The 24,652-nt window shown below is 45.7% G+C and overlaps 2 long non-coding RNA genes across 7 annotated transcripts in view; one reads left to right on the plus strand and one right to left on the minus strand.

Annotated features, from left to right (window-relative positions):
• LOC310688732 overlaps positions 1-24,652 on the plus strand; it is a 137,253-nt gene that overhangs the window by 11,486 nt on the left and 101,115 nt on the right. The window contains exons 1-2 of one of the 6 annotated variants that reach the window (XR_014517091.1): positions 249-480; positions 14,807-14,855. This is a non-coding gene — a long non-coding RNA (uncharacterized lncRNA). Of the gene's footprint in view, positions 1-248; positions 481-6,108; positions 6,236-6,293; positions 6,501-10,862; positions 12,418-14,806; positions 14,856-24,652 lie in introns of those variants that run through there. The other 5 variants (XR_014517092.1, XR_014517093.1, XR_014517094.1 and 2 more) reach the window with 5 other exon arrangements.
• LOC310688764 lies at positions 15,544-18,934 on the minus strand. Its single transcript, XR_014517157.1, has 2 exons — positions 18,823-18,934; positions 15,544-17,092 (listed from the first exon to the last, which is right to left on the minus strand). It is a non-coding gene; the product is annotated as an uncharacterized lncRNA (long non-coding RNA).

Below are 24,652 nucleotides of genomic sequence, written 5' to 3' on the forward strand. Positions count from 1 at the left end.
CCTTCTGGCACTTGGCGGGGGTGCTTTGAGGTTTCGTCAAACAGGACCGGATGCTTCCCATGGCTTCCCGAATCCTCGCGCCTGCGTTAAAATTGGCTGGCTGAGGCGCCTCGCCCGGTTTCCCTTCTCTCCCCCACCCCGCCCCGCCCTTCCGCGAGCGCTATTTGGTCCTGGAGGGGAGGGGGGCTACGGAGGGGGCGTCGCGTCCCAGCAGCCCAGTTAAGGGGCAGCCCCAAAGCCACCTCCCCTAGCCGCTCCACCTCGCTCTCTTTCAGGCGCGCGCGCGCACACACACACGCACACAGGGGCTCTTGGCTCGCGCTGAATGAACAGCGCTCGGTTCGCAAAAGTCAGTCACAAGTATAAGCGCAGGGGGGCGGGGTGTCGTCGAGAGAGGCGCTGAGGAGACGCCTGCGAAGGCCGCCAGCTCGGGAGAGCGCCTTGGCCGACGCCTGCGCTGCTCATAGGGCCGCTGCTGAGGTGAGTTACGGGGAGCTGGAGGGAGAGCGAGCGGCAGCGGGATGCGAACCCTCTCGCCTGCTGTGGCGCCAGCCCGAGCAAGACTCGGCGTCCTTCTCCAGGCTCCTGAGACTCGTGAGGGTGAGACAGAAGGGAGAGAGAGGGAGCGGCGGGCGACGGGACGCCGACCATTTCAGCCGCGCGGGAGAAGAGGGGCTAAGCGGAGGAGCGGCGGGTCACCATCTCCCGCTCCTTTCCTTCCCGCACTTTGCACCCTTGAGGCAAGAGCTCGGCTCAGCCGCTCTAGAATCCCCGAGGGGGCGGGGACTTTAGAACGCTGAGGACTAGCTGCCTGACAGGGCATTATTTTACCATTACTGTACTATTATGATTCGATTCTTCCCGAGCGAATGTGAGCTCCTTTCCATTTCTTTGCTGTTAACGAAGCTATTTCTGCAGAAGAGGGAGGGGATAAATACTCATGATAACGCGAATACGAATAGATCCCGAAGTTCGATCATCAGGTGGCAACCTACCTATAGGGTTAAAACAAAAAACTCGACCAAACTGAACTCCCGAGGCCTTTTGGGAATTTCTGTGGGCATTTATTGCCATTTCTGGGGTCAGGGATGGAAGTGACGCACTTACTCCCGAGGCAGGGGGATCTGAGGTGGCATGACAGCCCTTCGAAAAGGCCAGGCGGTGTTCGAGACCAATTCATTTCTTTATTTTAAAAAGAAAGAAACAGGAGGAGGCTATTTCTCAGGGCGTGTTTGCGGGGGGAATGTCGTTTGCTGTGATGCTGGAAAGGTTGGCACTTGTTGGCTCACAGGTGTGAAGACAATTGGCTCCGTGGAAAAGGAGACCAGTTCTCTCCTGGTTTGGGTCCTGGCTTCCCCACCAGCGGGGCCTGGCACTGGGATCAAGCAGACAAACCATTACCAAAGGCCTCCAGCTTCATCCAGCTCTTGGAAACTTGAGCAAAGAGAGCTGGCCGCCAAGCGGGTTCCATTGAATCACCCCGCATTAGCTCTTGCATAAAATATATTATTATAAATCTATCCTCAGTTCAGATATTAGCTTTAAGCCGGACTGATCCCTCTGCTCCATATTAATTCTAAATATTAATTCTTTTCTGTTTTCTGCTTTGTTGATAGACCTGTGGATCTCCTAAGGGATGATGATTGGGGGAGAAATCAAATTGTTTTGTCTTAACTGAGGAAGACTGCGATCCACAGGCCCGTTAACCAAAGGCCTCAGTTTAGGAGTTCTGTCTTTACTTTCGTTTAAGTGCAGCTCCGAACACATTCGGCAGTTGCTGATACACTTCCAGCTGAATTTGTCAGAAAATGTGCTCCCAGATGCCAGGCCAAACAAATTTAATATTTACTATAATGCTGTAATACCAATCAGAGGCCCGGTTGACCTTTAAGGGAATTTACTTCCAAATGGGCGTGCTTGCGATCGGGATGCGCAGCCTCAAGTATTCTGGATTAGCTGATAAGTAGATTGGTGTGCCAAATTTTGTTGGCAGAATTTAGCCTGGGAATTTACTTTTTTTTCTGGGGCGGACTGTGCAAAGATGTTTTAATGAGGCTGGGGAGGGGAGGGGGAACCTTTTGAAAATGGCTGCAGAGCCGGCCACTCCCAGGGAGTTATGCAATAGGCCCACCGCATCTCCAGAACTAGCGCCAGCAGAGAGAGCTCTGCACACTGTCAGCTCTGGACTAATCGGCTTGTTTCCTTTCATTGATTAGCACTCAAAAAGCGTGGACAGAAGACGACCAGATTGGGGTCGGGGCGGGGGGAGTGGATTTTGAAGATGACATTTTAGGACAAAAGGTCAGGCCGATTCGTAGCGCCACTGACTAACCTGCGTTTCCTTGTTCAATCTGTATCTTAAAAACAAGAGATGAAATGTATAAATTGTCTGGAAACCGTTCTCTCCGTTTAAGGATTCGTGCAAGCAATTAAGAAAAGAGTTGCAATCTGGTAGTGCTAAAATACCTAAAATGTGAGGGAAAGACCGGTATTTTATTTAAAACATTCGCAAGTGGGTTTTAAATTTAATGTGTGTATAGCATATTACAATAACTGCATTCGCTAATTCCCGAATGATATTGCCATTGCCATTGTTATTTTGTTTTAAAAGCAAGCATAGCAACAGCAGTTTTCTACACTTACTAGAAAGGAGGGGAAGGAAAGGACTGAGTCAGTCCAAACACAACCAAGCTAAGCCGAAATTGTTGGATTTAAATCAGTTTGCGCTCTATGACAGACACCAGACTTGATCAGCTCCAGTGCATAGAATTGCTTGAGACTGTGTTGTGGACCAGGCCGAGAACAACTGCAACCGTTTCCATTTCTTTCCCCCGCGCGGGCCAAGTCCGTGTGTTTAGGTATGTCCAGAAGGGAGTAAAAGCACGTATTGGCACTACATCTGCCTTGGAGAATTGCGGTTAAATGACGCCCTAGCCTTATTCTAGGAAATTCAGTGTGGTATAACGGGTGGAGAAATCCACGTTTAAATACATGCGCCGCAACGCTGCGCGTGTTTCCTCGGAAGTACATTGGATCGCTTTCAGTGGTACTTACTTCCTAGTAAGACTTCCGAGGACTCCAGCCTTTGACATGCAAGAACAAACAACAAGAAGAACCGCAAACAAAATTTTAAAAAATTGACCCACCCAGCTCGGTGCGGCTGCAAGAAAACTTAATTTTCTCCTATCCCTGTTTCTTTTATTTATTTCTTTTAATGGCCCTAGGTGTAAAAAAAGGAAAGAATAAATGAAAAAGATTTATTTATGAATAGGTGTCCAAGACATAAGATATACTTAATTAACTGCTGAAATAAAAATATGAGCGAAATGGCTTCTTGTTCCAAGCATAGGTACTCAGCTACCTGCTGCAAGTCCTGCGTATTATTATAGGCCTCCTTTTGTCTACCCAATTACTTCGCTGCTCTTTCTGTCCCTAATATTAAGGATTCCCCATTCAAAGACGAGCTCGACCCTTTTTTCGGGGTGGCGGTGGGGCGCTCAAAAAGGTCCAATGAGGGAGCCTCGAAGTTGCCTCCTAGCAGAGAGCGGGAAGATACTGTCCCTTAATGTTACCTTCCTCGGGCTAGTGAAACAGTGCCGCCTCTGTCAGCGAGCTAAGAAGTCATCATACATTCAAAAAACCCTCAGGGGAAATATATTTTTAAAGGGGAAAGTCGCTCCTCCCTTCCCCCCCCCTTCCCCAGCCATCTATAGCAGCGGCAGAGGGTCTACCTGGCCAGATCGTGGGCCTGGCGACGAGGAAGGAGCGAGGCAGGCGAGCTCTGTGGGCAGTCAGTGCTCCCGGCTCTGCGCATCCACGGCGTCCTTTTCTGCCTTCGTAAGAGAGCCCAGTTAAGGATTTCTAATTGCTTTCTAATTTCGGATTAACCTAATCCTTTATGATTATCGTTTAAAGAAGAGGATTGTCAGCGTTCAGTGGTCTAGCTTGGAGTTTTGATTCGTTTACTTGCTTCCCCAGAGAAGACTAGTTCTGGAAGACCCAGTATTGCACGATTACAGTCCATTGAGTCTCCCTGAGCGTTGGTGGTTATTTGTGGTTATATCGCTCTATCTAAGCTATCTATTTGGATGATTGTGCTAGGGCTGTGTTTCCTGGAATTTTAAGAGTGGCTGAAATCTAGTCCCGAAGGTGTTAAATACAAGTGCTGGGTTCCCCACCCCCACTTTCCCCCCTCTTTGTTGAAGATGTTATATCAGGGAGACTAGCGCGATCTTGGCTGTTTAAACGCTTCTTTTATTCAAATACACTCGCCCCCTCCATCCTTCCCACCACCCTTTGGATTTGTGTGGGCAGCCAGTAGGTGTCGCTGTCCCCCCGCTGGCCAGAATAGGGTAGCCAAGAGCCATTCAGGGGCAAGGCATGCTCTGCCTGGTCCTTTCCCTCCAGGGATCCATTAAGGCTGCAAATAGCCTCAAAGTGACAGACAGCACTGGCTCACCTCTCGCACTTGACCATCCTACCAGGACGGGGCGCGCGAAAGTTGTGTCCGTTTAGCTGAGGCATTTTCTGGAAGGCCTCTTCCTCTACTTAAATGGGCACAAGCAATGGATGGGCCGAGCGAGAGAAATCCAGTGTCGGGGATCACCGTCCGCCCCCCACCCCGTGCGCCATCTACATCCAGATTTTAACTTGGTCTCTGCACAATATAATCGCTGCCTTCTTCCAGCCAACCATCCAATTGGTAAGACAGAGAAAGGGGCCTAATGAGAAACCAAGGAAATAACAGATCACATCAGATTTTAGAAATTTTTAAATTATAAAACCCGGTGTTGAATTAGGGAGAAGTAACCATAATTTAAAAAAAACAACCCTACCCAGATTCAGAAAATAAAACTACTCTGCTACTGGGGGAATATGTGGGCTGACGCTTCTTCTGGAAATGTTGGGCTGCAATCAAATCCGCATTGGCTACTTTACGCATGTGAGCCTGACCTTAACCGTGTTGAATACTCTCAGTGTTATTGACTCACCTAAATGCTTTTATAACAAAGAGCTTTGCCCACGTCTACACCCACACACCCACACACCCACACACACCTTTCCCCAGTCCTCATCCTCTACGGAAAACTAGTTCTCAATTATCTGAAATCCATATTCATTTCCAGACTATTAAAAGCTCTACCCCCATCTCCTCTTGCTTTCTGCCTTGAGATGTCATGCAAGAGATTATTAATAAACAGGAGGCTGGGCTGGGATTTTATTTATTTTGTAATCTTTCAGGAAGAATCCTTATCCCCCCCACGAGGTGTTTTAACCGTGCCTTTTACACAAGACTCGATCTCAATTTATGAATTGAAAAGGGGGGAGGGGAGGATTCGTGAGAGAAATGTTAAGCTAAATTGGAGATGATTGGCATAGTGCATTTGCATTCGGAATGTATCTCATTTCAGTGGAAATTGTTCTTAAAAGCCTGCAAACAACGCTGTGGGCTACGAATGTGTTGTGGTTGTTGTGGTTATTGTTGTTGCTGTTTTTAAAGTTCTGCTTCCAGATCTATATACCACACCTTCCCACTTTGCAAAATCTAAAGAATCCTAAAATTTGCACGTTTTCATACGTGAAGTGTTTCTATACGTGTCTCATCATATCGAACGTGTCTTGCGAATACGTATTGCAGGTTTAAAGGGCGGAGGACCTCGAGAAAGATAAAAGCAATGAATTTGCTTTTTGGTTTTAGAGATCCCCCTAAATTGAAACGAAGAAAATATTATTTGGAGCATTTCCTGTTTTTCTGACCCAGTGCTTAAATTATGAAAAAAGTGGTCCCTGGCTATATAAGACTTGGCACGAGGGGTTATTATGAATGGGGCGGTCGTTATCTAACGTTTACACATGGGCATCGCATCGCTGTGTATTTGGGGTGCAATCATATACGAGAGCAATGTGCGATACGATATAATGGTGGTCGTGGACGACTCGCTACTTATTGTTTGCGCCGTCATGTTTCGCGTTTTTGTGGCATGTGGCACAAGACGAGGCAGCTGTCCCTTGATCTCCCTGGGGCCCAGGCACTTGAGGTGCTGAGGGTGGGGTGGGTGGGGGCGAAGAGGGAGACGAGGAGAAGAGGGGAGGGGCTGCGAGATGCAGGAGGGCCGTGGAAGTGGCCTTCACAGCGAGAGCAGCGTGCGAAGGAGTTGGGATTTGTGCAGATTGCGAGGCTCATTCAAACGCCGCCCGCTGGTGCTGCGATTCGCAGGGACTCGGCCTCCATATGGTAATTTTAGCAGGGCAGGGGGCGGAGGTGTGTGGGGCGCGCGTGTGTGTGCCTGTGTGTGTGTGCCTGTGTGTTGGAGTGGGTTCCCGACTAGCAGCTAGTAGCTAAGCTCGGACAGAGCACGGGCACCGAAGGCAGCGGACGCCACTCTGCACCTTTCTTGCAGCGACAGCATCCACGGAGCCGTCGACCCCAGGGTAGCAGGAGCCAGCGGGAACGGGAGAGAGCTGGGGTTAGCAGGAAGCAAGACATCGCATGGACCTCGGTAGGGACTTAAGCATGATAACGACACCTAGATCGAGGTGTGTGTGTGTGCGAGAGAGAGAGAGAGAGAGAGAGTGCACTTGTAGGCATGGGGTAGACGCCCAAGCAGATGCCTGCGATAACAGATCTGCTCCTTGAATGGACACATATTTTACTCCCACGTATGTATCCTTCGTGTGCGGCGATCCTCTTTAGATCTCTGCAGGACTAGAGCTATAGCCAGCTCAGATGGTTCACGTGGTTTAATTAGTCACTCGAGGAGGTTGGGATTGTCTCAATCAGCGAGGTGTCCCCAATGTTCTATGTAAATGGCCAAGTCGACTGGCAGTCGGTGCTGTTGCTGGAGCCATATATATATAGGCTCTCTCTATATATAGCTGAGTATATATATATATATATATATATATATATATATATATATGGCATATATATATGGCATGTGGCGAGCATACTCACCAAAATGTATTGTTGCGCTCTCTCTCTCTCTCTATGTATATATATAGGTAAGAACTAACCTAATCGAGGAAGAGTGTCTGGTGCCCCCCTTTAATGTTTTACGTGTCGCCATCTGACCACTTTTTATTGGGTGACATATCATATGAGCACTTTAGTGTAGGGCACGTAAAACTGGAGATGGAGGTAGGGCTGAACATGCCATAAGACTGCTCAAAGAACTAAAGTGAGCAGCTCGGGGAAATAGATGCTGCATACCACAAAAACGAAAAATTGCTCTCCTGAGCCTTTCTCAAAACATATGCATGGCTGGCTTTGAGGAGAGTTAACTTTCACCCTATGCCTGTGTGCAGGTAAGTCATTCATGCTGTGCCTAATTACCTATGCATGTGCTTTGGCTTACTTGGCTTTAAATAGGTATGTGATGTAAGTGTGCGTTCATTGTTCTTTTGGGTGTGAACCCTGCGTTATTTTAAAGACGTATATAGATTACAGGGAGAGGGTGAAGGAAATGTTTTATTTGTAAACAGGATCGAACTATTTAAAAACAAAAAACACCGAACTCCAAATAAAATGTCTCTCAAATAACCTAATATTTTAAGGTAGATCTAGGCCCCTCGGCTTCCGAGCAAACAGAAAAGCATTCGCATAATAGACACTGATTTGAAACAGCATATCAAATGCATTGTCGCTCAGTAAAGCGGTGCTTGGCTTTAAGCCAAGCAAGTTTTAAACGAAATGCAATACATTACTAATGTACCGCAGCTAAGATAGAACATACAACATGGTTGAAAATGTCTTCCTTAGATAAAGCTCTCCCTCACCTGGGTCTGGGCACATTTTTAAAGAGCGTATTTGAAAATTAAAGGTTCCGGAGCCAAAACAGAAATAAATGTTCATGCAAGGCAGCCTACAGCACTTTAAACTGTCCCTATTATGCAAGCTTCGGTTTTGCTCCGCCCTCTATTTTATTATATTGCTCATGATGAGGTTACTAATCAAACTTTTGAATCTCCGGTTGCTGCCATTATCGTCGATCAACATAACATGCAAGTATATATTATGTTTTTAAATATAGAAATCCAACCAACCGACCTCTCCTCTTTTTTATTTTTTAAAGAGGCTCCTGACGCTTGAAAAAAATTGCGTTAGGAACAATGTCGGTACATATTTTGTAAGCCCTACGGAAAAGGAAGAAGCAGGGAGCAAAATTGCATCTATAGAGCAGCGACACGGCAGAACAGAGGTATTGCCAAATCATAAACAAACAAAAAAAATTATTTTAAAAAAATGTTTTCTTTATATAAAGAAAAGAAAAGAGAGAGAAAGGCAATCCAAAGACCGTAACTTCCAGTAAATGTTTTAAAAATGCAAATCTACCTTTACATATGCATCAGTATGAAAAATAATACCCGCTGGAGCCAACCGGAGCAGCAGCAGGAGGAGGAGGAGGAGAGCAGAATGGCGCAGCGTTGATTATGCAGAGAGAGAGACGTCTGGGCTGTGCCGGAGCCTCCGGGTAACCTGCTCGGCTTCTGCGGCTTCTTCTCCCAGCAGCGCTGCGCGCAGGCCGGCTCCCTCGGTTGGCGCCAGGAGCCGATCGACAGGAATCTCATCCCCCCATGTTTTAGCAGATCTTGGCCATTTGGGCTTTTGCTTGTTTGGTTTGGTTTTTTTGTTTTGGTTTTTTTTTGGAGAGGGGGGCAGTTGTTGCTGCTGCTGCTGTTGTTTTAGGACGAAAGGCTTGCTTTGGTGAGCTCAGCTTTTTCTCTCTCCCACCCCCGCCCTTCTTCATCATCTTCTTCTTTTTTTGCGTTCCTTTAATTAAAATCTTCAATGAAAGGAGGCGATCGCTCCGGGAATCTACAGTCTCTTCTTCAAGCGGCAGGATTTGCATATTTTTTTAATGCCCTAATTTCCTTGATGTATGTAAATGTAGCCGGACGTACAGTAAGACTCGAGCTGACGTCAATGGACGTGACCTCGCTGCTAAACCTTGAACGTGAAGCTGGGATGAGGGAAAGCGGAGAAGGAGGGAGGAGAGCGAGAGAAACGGAGGAGAGAGGAGGAGGAGGAGGAGGGAGAGAGAGAGAGAGAGGGAGAGGGAGATGCGAGAGAGCAGTAGCTGCTGCTGCTGTGCAAACAGAAACGGTGGAGACGACCGGAAGATGCAAAGAGACAGCCAAAGACCCGGCGAAGACTCCTAGTCAGATATCGCCAGCTCTCTCTGCCTCCTTGTACAGCACTGTGCAAGCCTGGCAGCATCTCCCTCTAACAAAATAAACATTTGCATAACCCCTCCGCCTCCCAATATATTCCCTCTCTTGATAACAAGAAAGCAAATGCAACGTGTGTGTGTGTGTGTGTGTGTGTGTGTGTGCATGTAGGGGAGATGTCCCCAGTAGACCTATTTTTCTCTCCTCATCCTCCCAATGAACAGCTCTCTGAAGTGGTGATACAAAAGTGGGGGTGCAGCGACTGCTTCTCCTCTCCAGAAGATCAGGGGCTTCAGAGAAGGACCATAGCCAGCCATGTATATGCCACTCACCACGCCAGTTTACGTGTGTTGCGTAGTACAGTGGTGTTGTTTTGCAGTGTGAAGGGAATGCCGATGGCACGTATGTACATAAAGAGGAGGAGGAGGAAGAAAGAGTGTGAAAGAGAAGAGGGAGAGAGGAGGCATTCATGGCCCCTATATGTATGAAGGAAGGAAAAGAGAAAGGCGAGGACGACTAGGAAAAGCACAGGGGTGTAGCTAGATCACCTGTGAACTTGTAACCTTTGGCAATTCAACCTGATCATCATACAGTTTTTCTGCGGGCTCAGATGCCGAAGTCAACCTTGAACATGGTCTTCTTTTGGCTTTACTTTATTCTGGTTTGCAGCCAGAGACTGAATGTAAGGATAACCCGGATTCCTGCAGTCAATTCTGCACTGGACTTTTTATTTTTGGAAGAAAAAGGAGCTAAAGGAGTGGTGTGCGGTGTGGTGGAGGTGAGAAGGATGTCTGGAAATCTTGCTTTCCCCGTCCCCTCGCCTGTCATCTCTTCTCGTTCTTGTTAAACACAACAATAATATTATTTGATTCGCAAGCGCTAGGTCGAGTTTTCTCGAGGATGGCCCTATACTTGGAGCCTATCCAGCTTTGGGGGTTTTTTTGAGAGAGGGGATGAAGACCCTCTTGAGTCAGCGTCACCTGGCTCCCTTTCCACCATCCAACCCGCAAACCATCCTTTCGACGTGGTCCACCATGGCATTCGCTTCCCATTCTGCCAGGGCCTTTTGGAAACTAGTCCAGGTATAAGACAGCCGAAGAGGCAAACGAGCGCCTTCCCCTTGCCTCCTCCATCCAGTGATTCACCTGTATTAAAATATCGAGGCAGCCTTGACAGTTAGAAGCTATTTGGGCTCCGTATTGTGCAGGAGAGCAATACGTAGCCCATGGAACATTCTGTCCCTGCTTGCTACAGAGGTGCCCCTGTGCAAGATACAGATATATCTATATCTATCCCCCGAATAATGTGTTCTTTCTCCGCTCTTTATTAGGCTGGGGCAGGCAGCTAAGCAACAGCCAGAATACTCCTGCCGTGGTGGGTGTGTAAAGAGGAGGCAATGGCAGCCATTGACGAGAACACGAGTGACAGCTTCTCCTTAGGCTACATTTGGCGGGAAAGTTGCTGCCAGAGCAGAAAGGTCTGTGCTTTCAGACGGCGCCTCTCCCTCCTTGGGTTTCTCATTAACGGCTTCCCCGTCCCGTTCCCCCCCCCCCACCTCCCGGCAGCCCACATTTCCATACGAGATGCTCATTTGAATCTGTGCCCCTCCCTTCGCCTGGCTCCACCCCTGCAAGCCTCCCCCCTTTCTATCCCAGACACACGTCTCCAACACGCAGCTGTGGACATCTCGCGACACACCTACAAGCGACACCCAACGGCCTCTCAGACACAGCCCTGCTGCTGGGGAAACGTGTCCACATGCAAACCTCGTCGGGAAGGAGACGCGCCAACCGAAGCGCTTCTCTCCCAAGGCGCGGAATCCTTAGCAACGCCCCAGCACACCCTGGCCATACTCACAAGTCAGTATTCCTGTATGCACTCTGAGCACCCGAAATCACACAAGGGGCTAGCCTTCTCCGTTGCGCAGTCCTACACCCGTGTCCTAGGACACAGACGCACAGGCGCGCGCTCGCATCCTATTGCACTGAAACTTGCGTGTATAGGGCGCAACCTGCACCCGCGTTCTTCCAAATGAACCGTACTGGGGCTCATTCTCTTACCAGCCTCTGTGAGTAAGGAGGACGGGTGCCCGTTCAAATCCTTCTGCGCCGAAGACATCAACTCGAGCAGCCTGGTGCCGTTGGCTTTTACCTAAAAAGCGTTTAAGAAAAGGAAAAGAAAGCCGATGTTGAAGTACCGGCAGCCCAGGCAGACCAAGTGTTCGGCAGAGTCCTGACCTACCGCGGAAGAGCACGGAGCAAGTTTACAAAAAACTCAGATGGCCATGAGTGTTTTGCAGAGAAGAAGGCAACAGCTTAAACTCACAATAGCTCGGTTGCCTCAAGAATTGAAGAAAGAAAAAAAAGGAGTGAGGAGGGAAGGCAGGCAGGCAGGCAGGAAGGCATAGAGAGCAACTCTGTTCTTCGGAAGGAAACATTAAAAAGAAAAATCGTGAAAGTGAAAAGTTTTTTGTTTTGTTTTTAAAGGCGGGCTCTTGATGCAAAGGCAGTTTTTGAAAAAGAAAAGAAAAGAAGAATTCCACGCAGAAATGCATATTTCCCTGCTCTTCCACCACAGGGAAATGTAGCCATTGCTCCCGTTTAGGCTAGACATTTCTAATTTGTTCCGTCTGTCAGAAAAGGGCTGGGAGAGGGTTTGGTGCAAATTCATTATCTCTGGCAACGCATAACGTATAGCCGGGATTGAAAAAGACCGTGGCAATGGACGAACAATAGGGCTTCAGTTCGTGAGCAACAAAAGCGTTGGGGAAACTGGTTGAATTTCAGAGCACGTCCTCCTTTCCAGAGAGGGCTGGGCTAGACCTCGCCAACCCCCCCCCCGCCCCCGTTTAAAAAAAAAACTTGCAGAGTGGCTCACACATACAATACTTCACTTTCTACTCTGGCGCTTTGTGCAAGCTGTATTGGGAAAAGAAAACTGTTTGTTTAAATCCCCTCTTCATTCTCACCCCCCTCTGGACGGAAAAGGACCCATTTTAGAATCCAGTCGTGCAAGTGTTCTACGATGGAACTTTAAAAAGCCAGTTATAAATAGAGATGACGAAAGGGATGATCCGAATCTTGGGAGACTTTGAAACTGCTTTCTGCGATTTAAAAGGAAGTTTTGGCTAAGGAATCCTTGTTGCTTGCCGAAGATTCCACCACATTCACCTAAGATATAGGATCAGACTGTCCTTCCCCCCTCCCTCCTCCCCCCCCCATCTGTTGTAACGAGAAGAAACGAGAAAAAGTAAGTATATCTGCCGACTTCTCACGACTAGCCTTCTTTATAAACTAAATGTGGGGAAACTGGGGAAGGGAGAGAAAGTGTGGACTATGCGAGAACTTTATGCTACAGTTGTTCATCTGATTCACGAGCGGTGTGTGTGTTACTCTGAACGTGAACTCCATCGGTGTCTGTGTCAGGTTCAGGGCTAGAAAGAGGAAGAGTGAGATAGTTGCTTCATTGAACAGGTTGCATTGTTAGAGCTCCCATTGACTTTCCCTGGAACCGAGGAGGAAGATCAACAGAAGTGGAGAGCTTTATGGGTTAACCGGAGAGCTTCTGATGATTTTGGACGTGTGATGTGAAACCTGTTGGCGTTGCAGGCACTTCCTCGGGACGAGGGGACTATTAATTAGCACACAGATTGACAGCGAAGGAGGGGGGAGGAAGAGAGAGAGAGAACAGTGAAAAATGGGAAGAGAAAGTGTTCGGTGAAATTAACTCTGGCTGCACATTTGCTTATTTTAGAGAAAGGTGCAAGGGAGGCGTTTTCTCACAATGTATTTAGATCCAAACTTCCCGACTTAGCACCTCCCTTTGAGCCCCTCAACTTGGACTTTTGTGGCTATACCAACTGAAAGGTATATGATTTACTTGCATGAGGGTTGAAAAGAGTGAGGAGAGCTGTTGTTGCCGTGTCTTACATCTAGAGAAGCAGTTCTTTCTGTAACTTCAAATAGGCATGACTGGTGAAATAATATGTCTAATGAATTCCTAATTTGAAACTCATTCCCTACTTGGACTGCCAAATTTATAAAGAAAGTAGTGTAATTAAATTTATGGCAACGTGAAGTTGCCTCGCAAGTGTATGTGGATTTATTTACCTTGGCATTGTTTGCAAGGAGCTTTCGAAGTGTAGATTAGAAGTCGCTGGCAACGTTTTCATTGGTTTTGCTAGTTCTGAATGAGACGCTCGGGTTGTGGGTTCGAGAGCGCCTGCGAGGAGTGTGATAGCTTGGGAGAGTTGCGAACAGCTCCATGCACAAGTCAGTTAAGGCCCAAACCCTGTACAAGCTTACTTGGGAGTAAATCAGTGGGGCTTGCCTTAAGCAGGCACACACACAGGTTTGCGTGGTAGACCGACTTAGGTGATAGGTTTTGGAGTCGATGTCGCCCTTGGATTTGAGTCGGTTCAGCTAGCGTTGGGTTCTAGATCGGCCTAACTCCCAGACTGCCTGGCTTCGCTGAGCTGCCGGAGTCTTGGAGCATCCAAAGCACAGGTTGCTATTAAGCCGGTGGAGTTTCGCCTCCACGCTCTCTCCTCCCATCCACCTTGAATGCTACTCACTCTAAGCACACCCAGTTCGCCAGCTCCAGCGCGGAACAAAGTCGAGAACCATGTATTTATGCAAGAGGACTCATTTAAAAAAAAAAAAAGGTGGCAGAGGAGACTGAAGAAGGATACCCAGTATATTCAGGGAAAAGAGCAAATAGTGCTTCTCGTCCTTTTTTAATTTTTTTAAACACACGTGATTGATTGGGAGTAGCATTAAGACACCCCCTTTCTCCCCCCCTCCCTTTTTGGCTGAAGTGATTAACACCATCCTGTGATGCAAAGAAGAGGGGTGGAGTGGGGGTGGCGGTGGCGAGAAGGAATACATGCACGAGCACTGCTCTTCTTTGAGTAAATCTGTAAGCAGCCTGAGTCTGTTTAGAGCCAAGCAGCTCCATGAAGCCAGCCGCGATCTGAACCTGCGAGGCTTGAAAACCCAGAGAGAGAGCGCGTTTTGCATATTTTGAAAGTGGAGGCTAGGTGGAGCCTCCGACCTTTATTAAGCAACTGGCAGCCTACAGCATGTAAATACAGACGCCTCTGCCTCCCCTGCCTCCCACCCCACAAATCAAGCTATTCTTATAATCTCAGTTTAGAAATTCGGCCTCCCTTCTCTCATATTCTGGGCTTTCTATCCCAGTTTACCACTGAGGGTATATACATATATATCTAAAATGAAATATTTAACTCTTCTGACACCAGAAGAGAACATACACCCCTGGTTTTCTTTTTCTGTTTAGTATATAGATTCATCTTAAGAAAATAATACTAGCAGCTCTTTGGAAAATGCAGTTTGGAGCCACGGGTCTCAATCCATCAAGAAGTTCTCCTGAGCAGCCCTCATGAGGAGAGCTGGTGCAGGCAGCAGGATAATGCCCTACCCCAACACATTAATTTACATGGGGGTTGCGCAGGAGAACTTCCTGGAGGATTTTGCCTCTAGGATTCAGTGGACTGGCTGATCTGCTGCTGCTGCTATACAGGCCTTGAATCAGAATGCACTAGCACAATCCATGAATAAACATAAATATTTATTTTTAAATGATCGTTCGCCTCTCTCTCTTTTTGTCTATTTTCCAGAGCCAGACAGAAAGCGACCATCAAATGGAGTGACAATCAGCACATAAAGGTAATCCCTTTTAAACCTAATGATTAAATTAAGAAATGTACGTGGCTGCCGAATAAGCAACAGCACAAAAAAATAGCAAAACATTTGCCTCTGAGAGACATTTTCAGACCCTTTACCTTTCGCGCCCTGGATATTAGGTGTGGCAATACTGCAGACATATGGTCGTAAATATATTGTTTGTGGAAGGTACAGTAGGTATAGAAACCAATATCAGGATTGCAATAAAAAGCCAAGCAGGTACAACGAGACTTCTTGGGGCATGCAGATTCGAGGAATGAAATGACTTTACACGGGGCTCCAAAGAGAGGATTGCAGTTTACGTTTAAGGCTGCAATCCAGTTTCCTCTGAGTAAGTTCCATTGAATTCAATTGGACTTACTTTTTAGTAGCCATGTGCAGAATTGAGCTGTAAGTGAATTATCGAAGAATCAGGGATTGGAGTGTGTGCTCTTCAGTCTCGGGATTATGGGCATCCTTTCATGGGAGCCTAGTGGGCTTCCTATATAGACACCCCCTTTCCTACCATGAAAGCAGAATTTTGGTTCGTAGGAGATGCAAAAGATAAGATCCGCTCTCAGGTTAACAGCGCTTGTTTATTCCAAAGGAACCCCTTGCAGGATTCTCCGCCTTTACGTCACAACCATCTGGAGACCCATAAAGAGATTAGAAAACAAGCATGGCAATCACATCCAAATCTACAGGCCATTTATTAGAGAGCCTAGTTAGAGTTCAGGATCTTTCAAATAACGCAGATTGCTTTAAAATGGCGATTCCATCGTTCTCGGTGAATTTTTATTTTAAAATAAGGCTAACCCACTTACTGGAAATGCCTATAATGAAAAACAAAACAAAACCCAGCAACATGGCGGTGTGGGCAGTTTAGCATTGCCAAAGGCTGCATCTCCTGCTTAACCAAATGCGGTTTATTTTACGGAAATACGGAATTGTAAAGAATACCTGGAGAGAACAATTGATTCATAGGCACTGTAGACATTCAGAGACGTCAGGGGTTTTCTACGCTGCCTTAACAACACCTTAGTCTTAAACACACGTAATTGGAAATCCCATTGAAAGCAACTGATAATTCTTCCATGTGAAGATATTTAGAATAACGTGTGGATTTCCTAGACACCTGCAAAGCAAAGGAGAAGCAGGGAGGGCGATCCTTTCTGTGTTTAATGATCAGCAAGGTCATCCTTGTGACGTTAGCTGTTTTCACGTCATGAGGGCTCCAAAGGCTATCGATCTGCAAAACGACACAGGTGTGTTTCTTGATCTACGTGGTAACTGATAGAGGAAAACAAGTCATTCTCTTTTTAAGTGCAGGAGGTGAATAGTAGCAGAAATCCCATTGAATTCAATGGACCCTGAAGGCAGCGTCAAAATAAATAAGAGCCAAGGCTTGCCTCCTTAGCCAACTTCATTTTAAACGCATTCAGGCGCGTGTACACACGTGTATATATGCCAATATGTATAGCATGCCCAGAGAGACCTCACGTTATCTGAATGTTCTTGTCTCTGATTTTAATGCATCAGCTCATAAGCCTGGTCTGTTATAGCACATGCCCGATCACTCGCACTGCTGCCTCTAGCTACTGCGAAATAAAGTGGGGGGGGGGGCAGGGCTTTGTTCTGTGTATCTGCCAATTCAAAGAAGCTCGTTATACTTCTACAGACCATCAGAATGAACGTGTGTCTTTATACATATTGCTGCTCAACTCACTAATTCCGCTGGTACCTATGCAGCCTCAGATGGTTAAAAAAAAAGCGCAGCTCGCTGCACTGTACATAGGAATCCTCACCATTTTGTTCTGTCTGTGGAAAAACAGAGGCATGGCCTTCTCGTGTCGTCTTATATAACATGACACTGACGCCGTAAGCGTGGTTTACCTGACTATGGCATTTCACGATGCATAATTAACAATACAGGGAGAACACTGAATGAAAACAGTTGTGGCTTGAGTGCATCGTCAGTTGTGAAGGTGCTTTGTTTTTGGAACATTTATAGGTAGCATCAACCTAGGAATCATTTCAATCAGTTAATCGGGGACTTTGCCTTGCCATTACTTTATTTTGCTTTCCTTTTGCCTGCATATATGGCAGCATTCATCTTTAGCCGTTGACAAGTCTAATTTCGAGTATTGAAAGTAGGCATTGGGAAAGTAGACATGTCTCGCTCCACAAAACCCCACAGATTTCGCCCTTCAGGGTAGTGACAGGCATGCAGGTTAGATACCCTGGAAAACACACAAGTATAATGCAAGCACGTTAATATGGTGATGGTGGCTGGTTGTGGTTGGTGTGTGGGTGTGGAGTGCACATACACGTAGGTATCGCACACAGGCGTGCGAGCACACACACATACACAAATGTTGCCTTTTTTATATGTGAAGGAGAAAATAAATGCTAACTCATGCAGGTATGGCACATTGTAGGAAATATGCCTTTTTAAAATGCACTCTGAAGACTGTCCTCTAAACAATCCTGGACTATATTGAACAGTATAGTATATATTGTTTCCTTTTGCCCTTAACATACTATACCTTACCATGCAACAGCAGGACTCCTGGTTCCTTTTGGAGTGTGGGGGCAGACATAGCTCTGCTGAATGTTTAAATATAAACTGCCAAGCGGTTGAAGTGCATTTATTAATTTGATCAGTAAACAGCGCAGCTCTCGGCCGTGAGATTCATTGTTTCCCATATAATCAAGAGGGCCTGTAATGTTTGCACTTTACACTGGGAAGAATATATAAAATCTCCCTGTCCAAATTCTATAGCAGGAATTCACAGGGTAATGTCCCTTATGCCCCTTTCTGAATGTCTGCTGGGAGGTTAGGGGAATGGGGAGAGGCTGAACAGGGTGTTTATGAACCTTTCAGGATGGAGGGCTTCCCTGGGCATACTGCTTGCCATTGCCATTGCCATCAGCAGCAGTAGGAAGTTTGAAAAACAACCCAGAGTACATTTTCGCTGTGTTTGGACACATCTTCAAATGAAACGGATGCATTAAAATTGGAAAGGAAAGCCGCATGTTCGCTTGCGCTGCTCTGTCCAGAGCTGGGAAGGGTCAAGGGAAAGACGGGAGAAATGTGCTATGTGTGAAAAGGGCGAGCGGGAGCGCGCGTCGGTTGGAGAGGGGGATTTGCTGGAAACAGAGAGCAGCTCGGAAAGGAAGAGAGGGAGCGAGGCTTGAGCAGCCTGCTCTTTGCAGCATCCGCCCCCCCTCCCCGCGCGCGTAAACTGCGTTGTGCAACCTCCACGGTGCAAGTAGCACTGGCGGAGAGGGGCTTGTAGCCCCCGAGCAGGGAGCGAGAAGTGAAACCATTTCCAAAGCGCCAGACGGGCAGAGCGAATTAGCAATGCAATGGCACCTCCGCTCGCTCTGCGTAAAGACGCGCGTAGATTCCCAGTCCCAGAAAGCAGGCCCTGCTTTAAGCAGTCATCGCAGCAGCAGCGGCAGCGAGCCGCGAGTGCCTGGCTCAGTCACACACATCTCCCTGCACAGCACATGCAGAGTCTGCCAGGAGAGAGAGAGAGAGAGAGAGAGAGAGAGAGAGAGAGAGAGAGAGAGAGATGCAGGCAAAGGCGCCTCTCCTCTCCTTTCCCCACCCCGCCCTATTTCCATGCCGTTCCCCGCCTCCCCCAACCTGAAACGCTTTTATCTGTCCTTAGAGAGAGATTCCTCCTAGTCTTTGGATATTAGAGAGATCTGCGCTAGCAACGGGGAAGGTAAAAGGCCGCGATATATATTTCCCGCCCCCTCTCTCTCCTCCCGGTAGCGCTAGAGAAGGCGATCCTGTGCTGGTTGGGAGAGTAGGAATGGTGTTCCGAGGGTGCTGCTGCCGCTGCTGCTGCCGCCGCCGCCACCACCGCTCTTCCCCATGGCGCGGAGGGGGCAGATCGCTGATCGCTCATGCATAGCAATAACCGGGTGTACTTGAGCTTCCTCGTGACATCATCATTACCTTGGTCTCCCGCGGTCCAGGACCTCTGACCTTGCCGGGCTGGTCAACATTTTTTGGCACTGCAAGCCCTCCAATGATAGCCCTTTTCTCCTTCTTTCAGACCGGGGGCAGCAGCAGCAGCAAGCCAGCCAGCAAGACCTGCAGCTCCTCATGCGCAGCAGCTCTGGGAATCCTGAGAAATCGTGGATCTGCCAGGTTGCTTCCTCCCCCACCTCCCCTTCAAAACCCGCAAGATATTTGCTGCCACCATTTGGTTAAAATAAGAATTTTTAAGAGCGCTCTGATGCATAATCCGCAAAAGGGATCAGGAGGGAGAGCTGGATCCTCGCACCACCACCACCATCATCTTGTCAATTTCTGCTGAAATGGGAGACACTCCCACACCCCCTGCTTCCTCCTTGCTCTGCGCTGGAAATTGCCGATGGCTTTACATCTTTATCGAGGCTAAAGACTTTTCACGAGAATGAAGCAATTTACAATGCAAATAGAGGCCTGTGGAGGGATGGATGCTTCGCACTCTTAACAGCTTGATGCACCTTAATAGCTGGTTTTACTTTCTGATATTAAACAGATGAATAGTTGGTCCATCGCTGCCGGGAATCGCTGGCTTTAAAGGAGGGAAAAAGAGAGAGGATGGGGGTAAAAGAGAAAGAGACAAGAAAAGTTCGGAATAAAACTTTGAAGGCGACGGATCTACTCGGGATGTGGTATTAGAAGCACACACAAGTCCAGACACTGTGAAGCAGGTGACAATTGCGCTGAAAGGATGAATATTTTAAGGCACGGCTGGTGTTCTTGGAGAAGTCTATTTGCAGAAACAATCTGGATTCTAGAGAAGGAGGGGCGGGAAAGACCCTCCAGTCGACCTCAGAGCATATGAGGGAAGCGAGTTGTTATCTTTGGTTATCTAGCTGTATGAGTGTGTTGGTCTTCATAAAGCTAGATAACCGAAAGTAAAAACTCCTTCATGATCTTCGTGCTGCACAAGGAAACGAGAAACTCCAGCAAGAGACAGACCCAGCCATGTCAGGAATTCTTCTTGAATGGCACCTTTTCTACAGCTCAAGGCGAGAGAGAGAGGACGAAATTCAGTGACATACGAGTGCCAAATCTATCTGTACATGTATACATGTACAAGATGACAGGCACAGGATGATGAAGAGTAAACCATACGCTGCAAAGAGGATATGGTGCTCATGGTAAACAAATGCATGTGCAAGTTTTTGCTGTTCTGGGAGGTGGGGGATGATTAAGTTAATACTTTAAGTTCTGATGTAATTATTTTCCAGCGGTTGCACGCTTCTTCAGAAGCAAGTTCCATTGAGTTCAATGAAACTTACTCCTGGGTAAGTGTGTACAAGACTGTAGTCTTTGCTAAACATTGAGAAACGATTAGCATGTGTCTGGAAGCATAATGCTGTGGCCTGTGTGCTTTTAAAGTATTTATAATTTATTTTTAAGGTGTGTGTGTGTGTGTTTGTGTGTAGGGCCAAACTCTGCCTGTGAAACTTTAAAAAGTTTTGTAGTGTTGCTGGGTATGTTGTTATTCCAAGAGACGAAAGCCAAAGCCTAAAATAAAAAAATAAACATTTGGATTGAAGAATAAGGCTAGGTTAATCATTTCGGGCTACCAAGGATCTGGTAGAGTTCCACAAAACTGGGAGGGGGGGAGGAGGAAGCTGAAGGTTGATTACTATTACCATTACTATTATTATTAAAAAAATTGGGGGGGGAATCCACCAGCCGACCAGTCTTCTATTCAAAATGCAAGCACAGATGCTTCTCTGTTCCAAAAGGGTTTCCTTGAGGAAGCTACTGAAGCAGAAAAACGTGATGGAGACGAGACTGCCTCCGCCCTTGTCAAAGTGTTAAAAAGTAGTCTGTGTCTTATTCTGCGTCTAGTATTAGAAATGAAAGTGACATTTACGCCAAAACCCACGTGTGCGCCTGCTCTCTTCTTGTTTAAGGATGATCAGATCTATCCAGGAAACTGCTCAGGCATCTCAAACTGAAATAATTAGGACGTATATAGACCTGACCAAAAGAGAGAGAGAGAGAGAGAGAAGGCAAGGGGGTGGGGAATCTGAGGGGTCTGGTCTTGCCTAATTGATTCCGTTAAACGGAATGCCTGAGATGTGAACGGCTGGACGCTCCCATTCCCACGCTCGGGGGCAAGTGGCAAAGCTATGGGCCCGGCAGCCTATGACAGACAGCCCTGTGGGGGTTGCCTATGAAAAAAACATCAAGTGCACCACACCAGACTCATCTCCATCCCTTAAGAAAGTGGAGGCATTTCCCACCCACAGCCATCTGCAGGCTCCCAAGTGGGGACCCCAACTGTTCTGTAGCTGCAGACTGTCTGTTTCTGTTAATTCTATAACCACTGTTTCAGCTACTCATAATCAAATGTAGCTTTGCTTCTGAGATGGAAATTTTCTACAGTGAAGCTCACAAAAGAAAAGTGGTGGGAAGCAAGGTGTTTATATATTTCCTTGGCAAATCCTCTCCCTCTCTACCACCCCCCCCCCAATATTTAATTTTAATTACTGCACTTTGCAATTATTATTTTTTAAAAGAAATTATATTTCAATCAGCTTGTTTTGGAAGTGCAGTCTTTGCCCCTGGGATGCTCCCAAGATAAGAAAGCAGACTCTTTATTTCTGATAAACTTCAGAGCCACCCTAGGCCAGAATACACCCTGTGCATATGTGTGTGCATGTGTAACACATGTGATAGCAAATTCCTATGTGTTTTTAATCAGCAGTAAGCCCCAGCATATAAACTTGCAGCCAGTAATGACATGCACTTGGCATTTAAAAATAAAATAAAAGCAAGGATGTGGCTTTAAAGTAAGGCACCGTGGCCTGCAGACATAAATGATTTTGCAAGAGCTTAGTTTTAAGGAGCTTAGCTTGTTACAGTACTTTGCGCTGAATTTTGGATGGTGAGACTGTTTACAAAAGAGCCGTTTTGGCTGCTGTGCACGTGCCAGAGTTTAATACTCTAGTGACCAATGAACAGTCCCCTTGTTTATTTACTTTGGAAGTTCTGTTTGTGTGACCAGCCTCTCATTGATAAGTGCCTTGCTGCCTTCCCCCCTCTTCTTTACTGCATGTCCAGGGATGCTGTTTACCTAGGGTCATTGTCTACTACAATTAACATTTACATTACAAAGTGTGTAGTTTTCTTAAAGAGGTTCAATTAAGGTAACAAGATGTTGTCTGGGGAAATCTTTTGATTAGCAAAAACAAAAAACAAACAAACAAAAAACCTAGTGGGGTGAAATTACTTTTACTTTGTGAAATGAGATCTTATTTACCTCTTGGTCCTTTTCTGTACATTTGTTAAGGAAAGCACCTAAGGATTCCCCCCCCCCCCTTTATGATATAATTCTGTGTTAGCCATTGTCACATCAGAATTGTTTTGTACCCTGCTAATGTTACATGAGTATCAATCAATAAAATACATTTTAATGTTATTTTATTATTATTTATTATTTCTCTTCCACCGATTTGACACAAAGTAGGTTAAGTTCATTTATTCATTATTATTTTTACTCCGCATACTGTCAACCTATAACAATTGTGAGAAAAGTTCAGTTTGGTTTGTGATTTACAATATTTCAGTCAAAATGATTTTGTGGCAGTAAGGTGATATTTCTTTTGAGAGCTTGAAATAGCCTGCAAACATAAAGCTTAGCCCACAGAAGTATAAATATAATCTGAGCAGGCCTTTGATGGCTAGCTTTAACACTGGAAGAGCCCAGATCAAATTTATTTAGCATACCATTGCATTGTAAAACAGTTGGGAGTGAAGTTGCAGGCTTGCGTGAGTATGCATGTTAACTAGTGGGAACCAGCCTCATTCTTTTTTGAAAAGAGAGCACCAGATTGCTCTGCAAGGCCAATGTTAAAAAGGCAGCTGAATTTAACACCATCTGGAAGAAAAGATCCCTTCACGACTTTCTCACACCGTCAGACAAAACTAGTGTCTCTTGTTCTGAGCCCTTGTCTATGCGGCCATACAATACTGAGTCATTATACTTTTGCTGAGAGAAAATTTGAGAACACAATATGGGTAACCAGTGAATGACCAAGTTTCATTGTGCCCGCTTAAGTCGATTGAAACCTACGTCTAGAGCCATGAATGGCAGTATTGTTTTCCTCACTAGGGCTATGCTAAATGTCAGCACAGTGTAAAGAAAAACTTGAAGTCTGCAAATAACTTACCAGATCTCAATTATAATATTTTCCCACACTAGAACTAATATCATTGCTAGGCTGTACAATGCACAACATAACAAAAAAGCAACTAAAAAAAGGGGGTCTTCATTTAAAAGTTATTTCAGGCAAGCAAACTCCCCCCCCCCTTTCTTTCTTCCCAGTTTGGGAGTTTGAATTGCTGAGGTAGAGCCCGGGTAATCCTTTCTCTAGAAGTTCAAGTTGCAAAACTGCTTCTCAAGTAATCTAGAAAATAAACAGCATATACAGTCTGTATTCTTAAAAAATGTTTCAGCTGGCTGGTTTCATAGTAATGATAGCCTAGAAAGTTTGCTGTGGTTAGCTCTCCAGTTTACTATATTTAGGACTTCTCTTTGAATATTAATCAGTTTGAGCTTGACAAACAACACAGTGTATGTGAGAGGAGCTTTAATGAGGAATTACAGGGGCTTGCCCATACAGGATTGGGTGCCACAATAGTGCTTCACAATGAAATACTTTGCTTTCATCGCTTTAAGAAAATTTATAATGATAACTTATAATGGACCTAACCAGTTCAGCCTTTGATTTAGCATTTAAAAGGGTCAATTGGTGAAATTTTTAAAAAATAAATCAGTAGTATGTGATGTTATACATAATTATGCTGCTTTTGTTTTAATTCTTACTCTCTCCACTATTTTGTTCGCCATTAAGTTTTATTGTATTTTTTTTCAAAAAAAACCACGCTTTTGTTGAGTATTCCAGCTATCAACACCATGAATTATAAAGGACTAATTAACTAGATGAATAGTAAAATGTGATCATAATGGATTACAAAATACTGTTGGTTGAGAGGAAGGGGTGGCAGTATCAAAATGGTTTACCAAAAGTTAATAGTAAAATGTTTTCTTTTCTTAGTCTTGTATCCAGCTATGCTCTACTTGGGTTGACCCACTGAAATTAATTGATATGACTAACTTGGGTACATTCATTTCCATGGGTCTGCTATGAGTATGATTTATATTGAATACAACCCTTAACAATTATGGGTTAGCCATACTCAAAGTACACCCATTGAAATTAATGGGCATGGCTAACTTTGGTATAGTCATTTCAATGTGGGTCTACTCTACTTGGGTAATAATGATTTTTAAAGGTTTTGAACATAATTCACTTCCAAGAGTGCATGGCACTGGCCAGAGTCCTCAATTCACTAAGGTTGCAATATTATACTCACTCACCTGAGAGTAAATTCCATTGGAATCATTAGAGTTTACTTTTGAGTAGACATGTATAGTATTGCTGTTCACTGGAGTAAGCTATTTCAGCTGTAGGCCCCAAATAAAAAAAATTATGCATAATAACTAGCCAACAACAGCCAACAATTTTTTTAAATCAACTGTAAGTCTGGGTACTCAAGGGAAGGTCTGAATGAACAAGTAGAGAACTGGACCACAAAGTTTGTGTTTCTAAATATTTATTCGGAAATATGATCCATTGGACTAGTGGAGTTTATTTCCACATACTGTAAAGGAACATAGAACTAGGGGGTTCATAGGGTGTCATAAGAGCCTCTCCATTGGCTAAAATAATAGTTGTCATCTGTACATTTTGGGTGCTTTTAAACAAAC

The sequence above is a fragment of the Podarcis liolepis genome, assembly GCF_965112155.1.
Source record: "Podarcis liolepis genome assembly, chromosome: 11".
Taxonomy (NCBI): domain Eukaryota; kingdom Metazoa; phylum Chordata; class Lepidosauria; order Squamata; family Lacertidae; genus Podarcis; species Podarcis liolepis.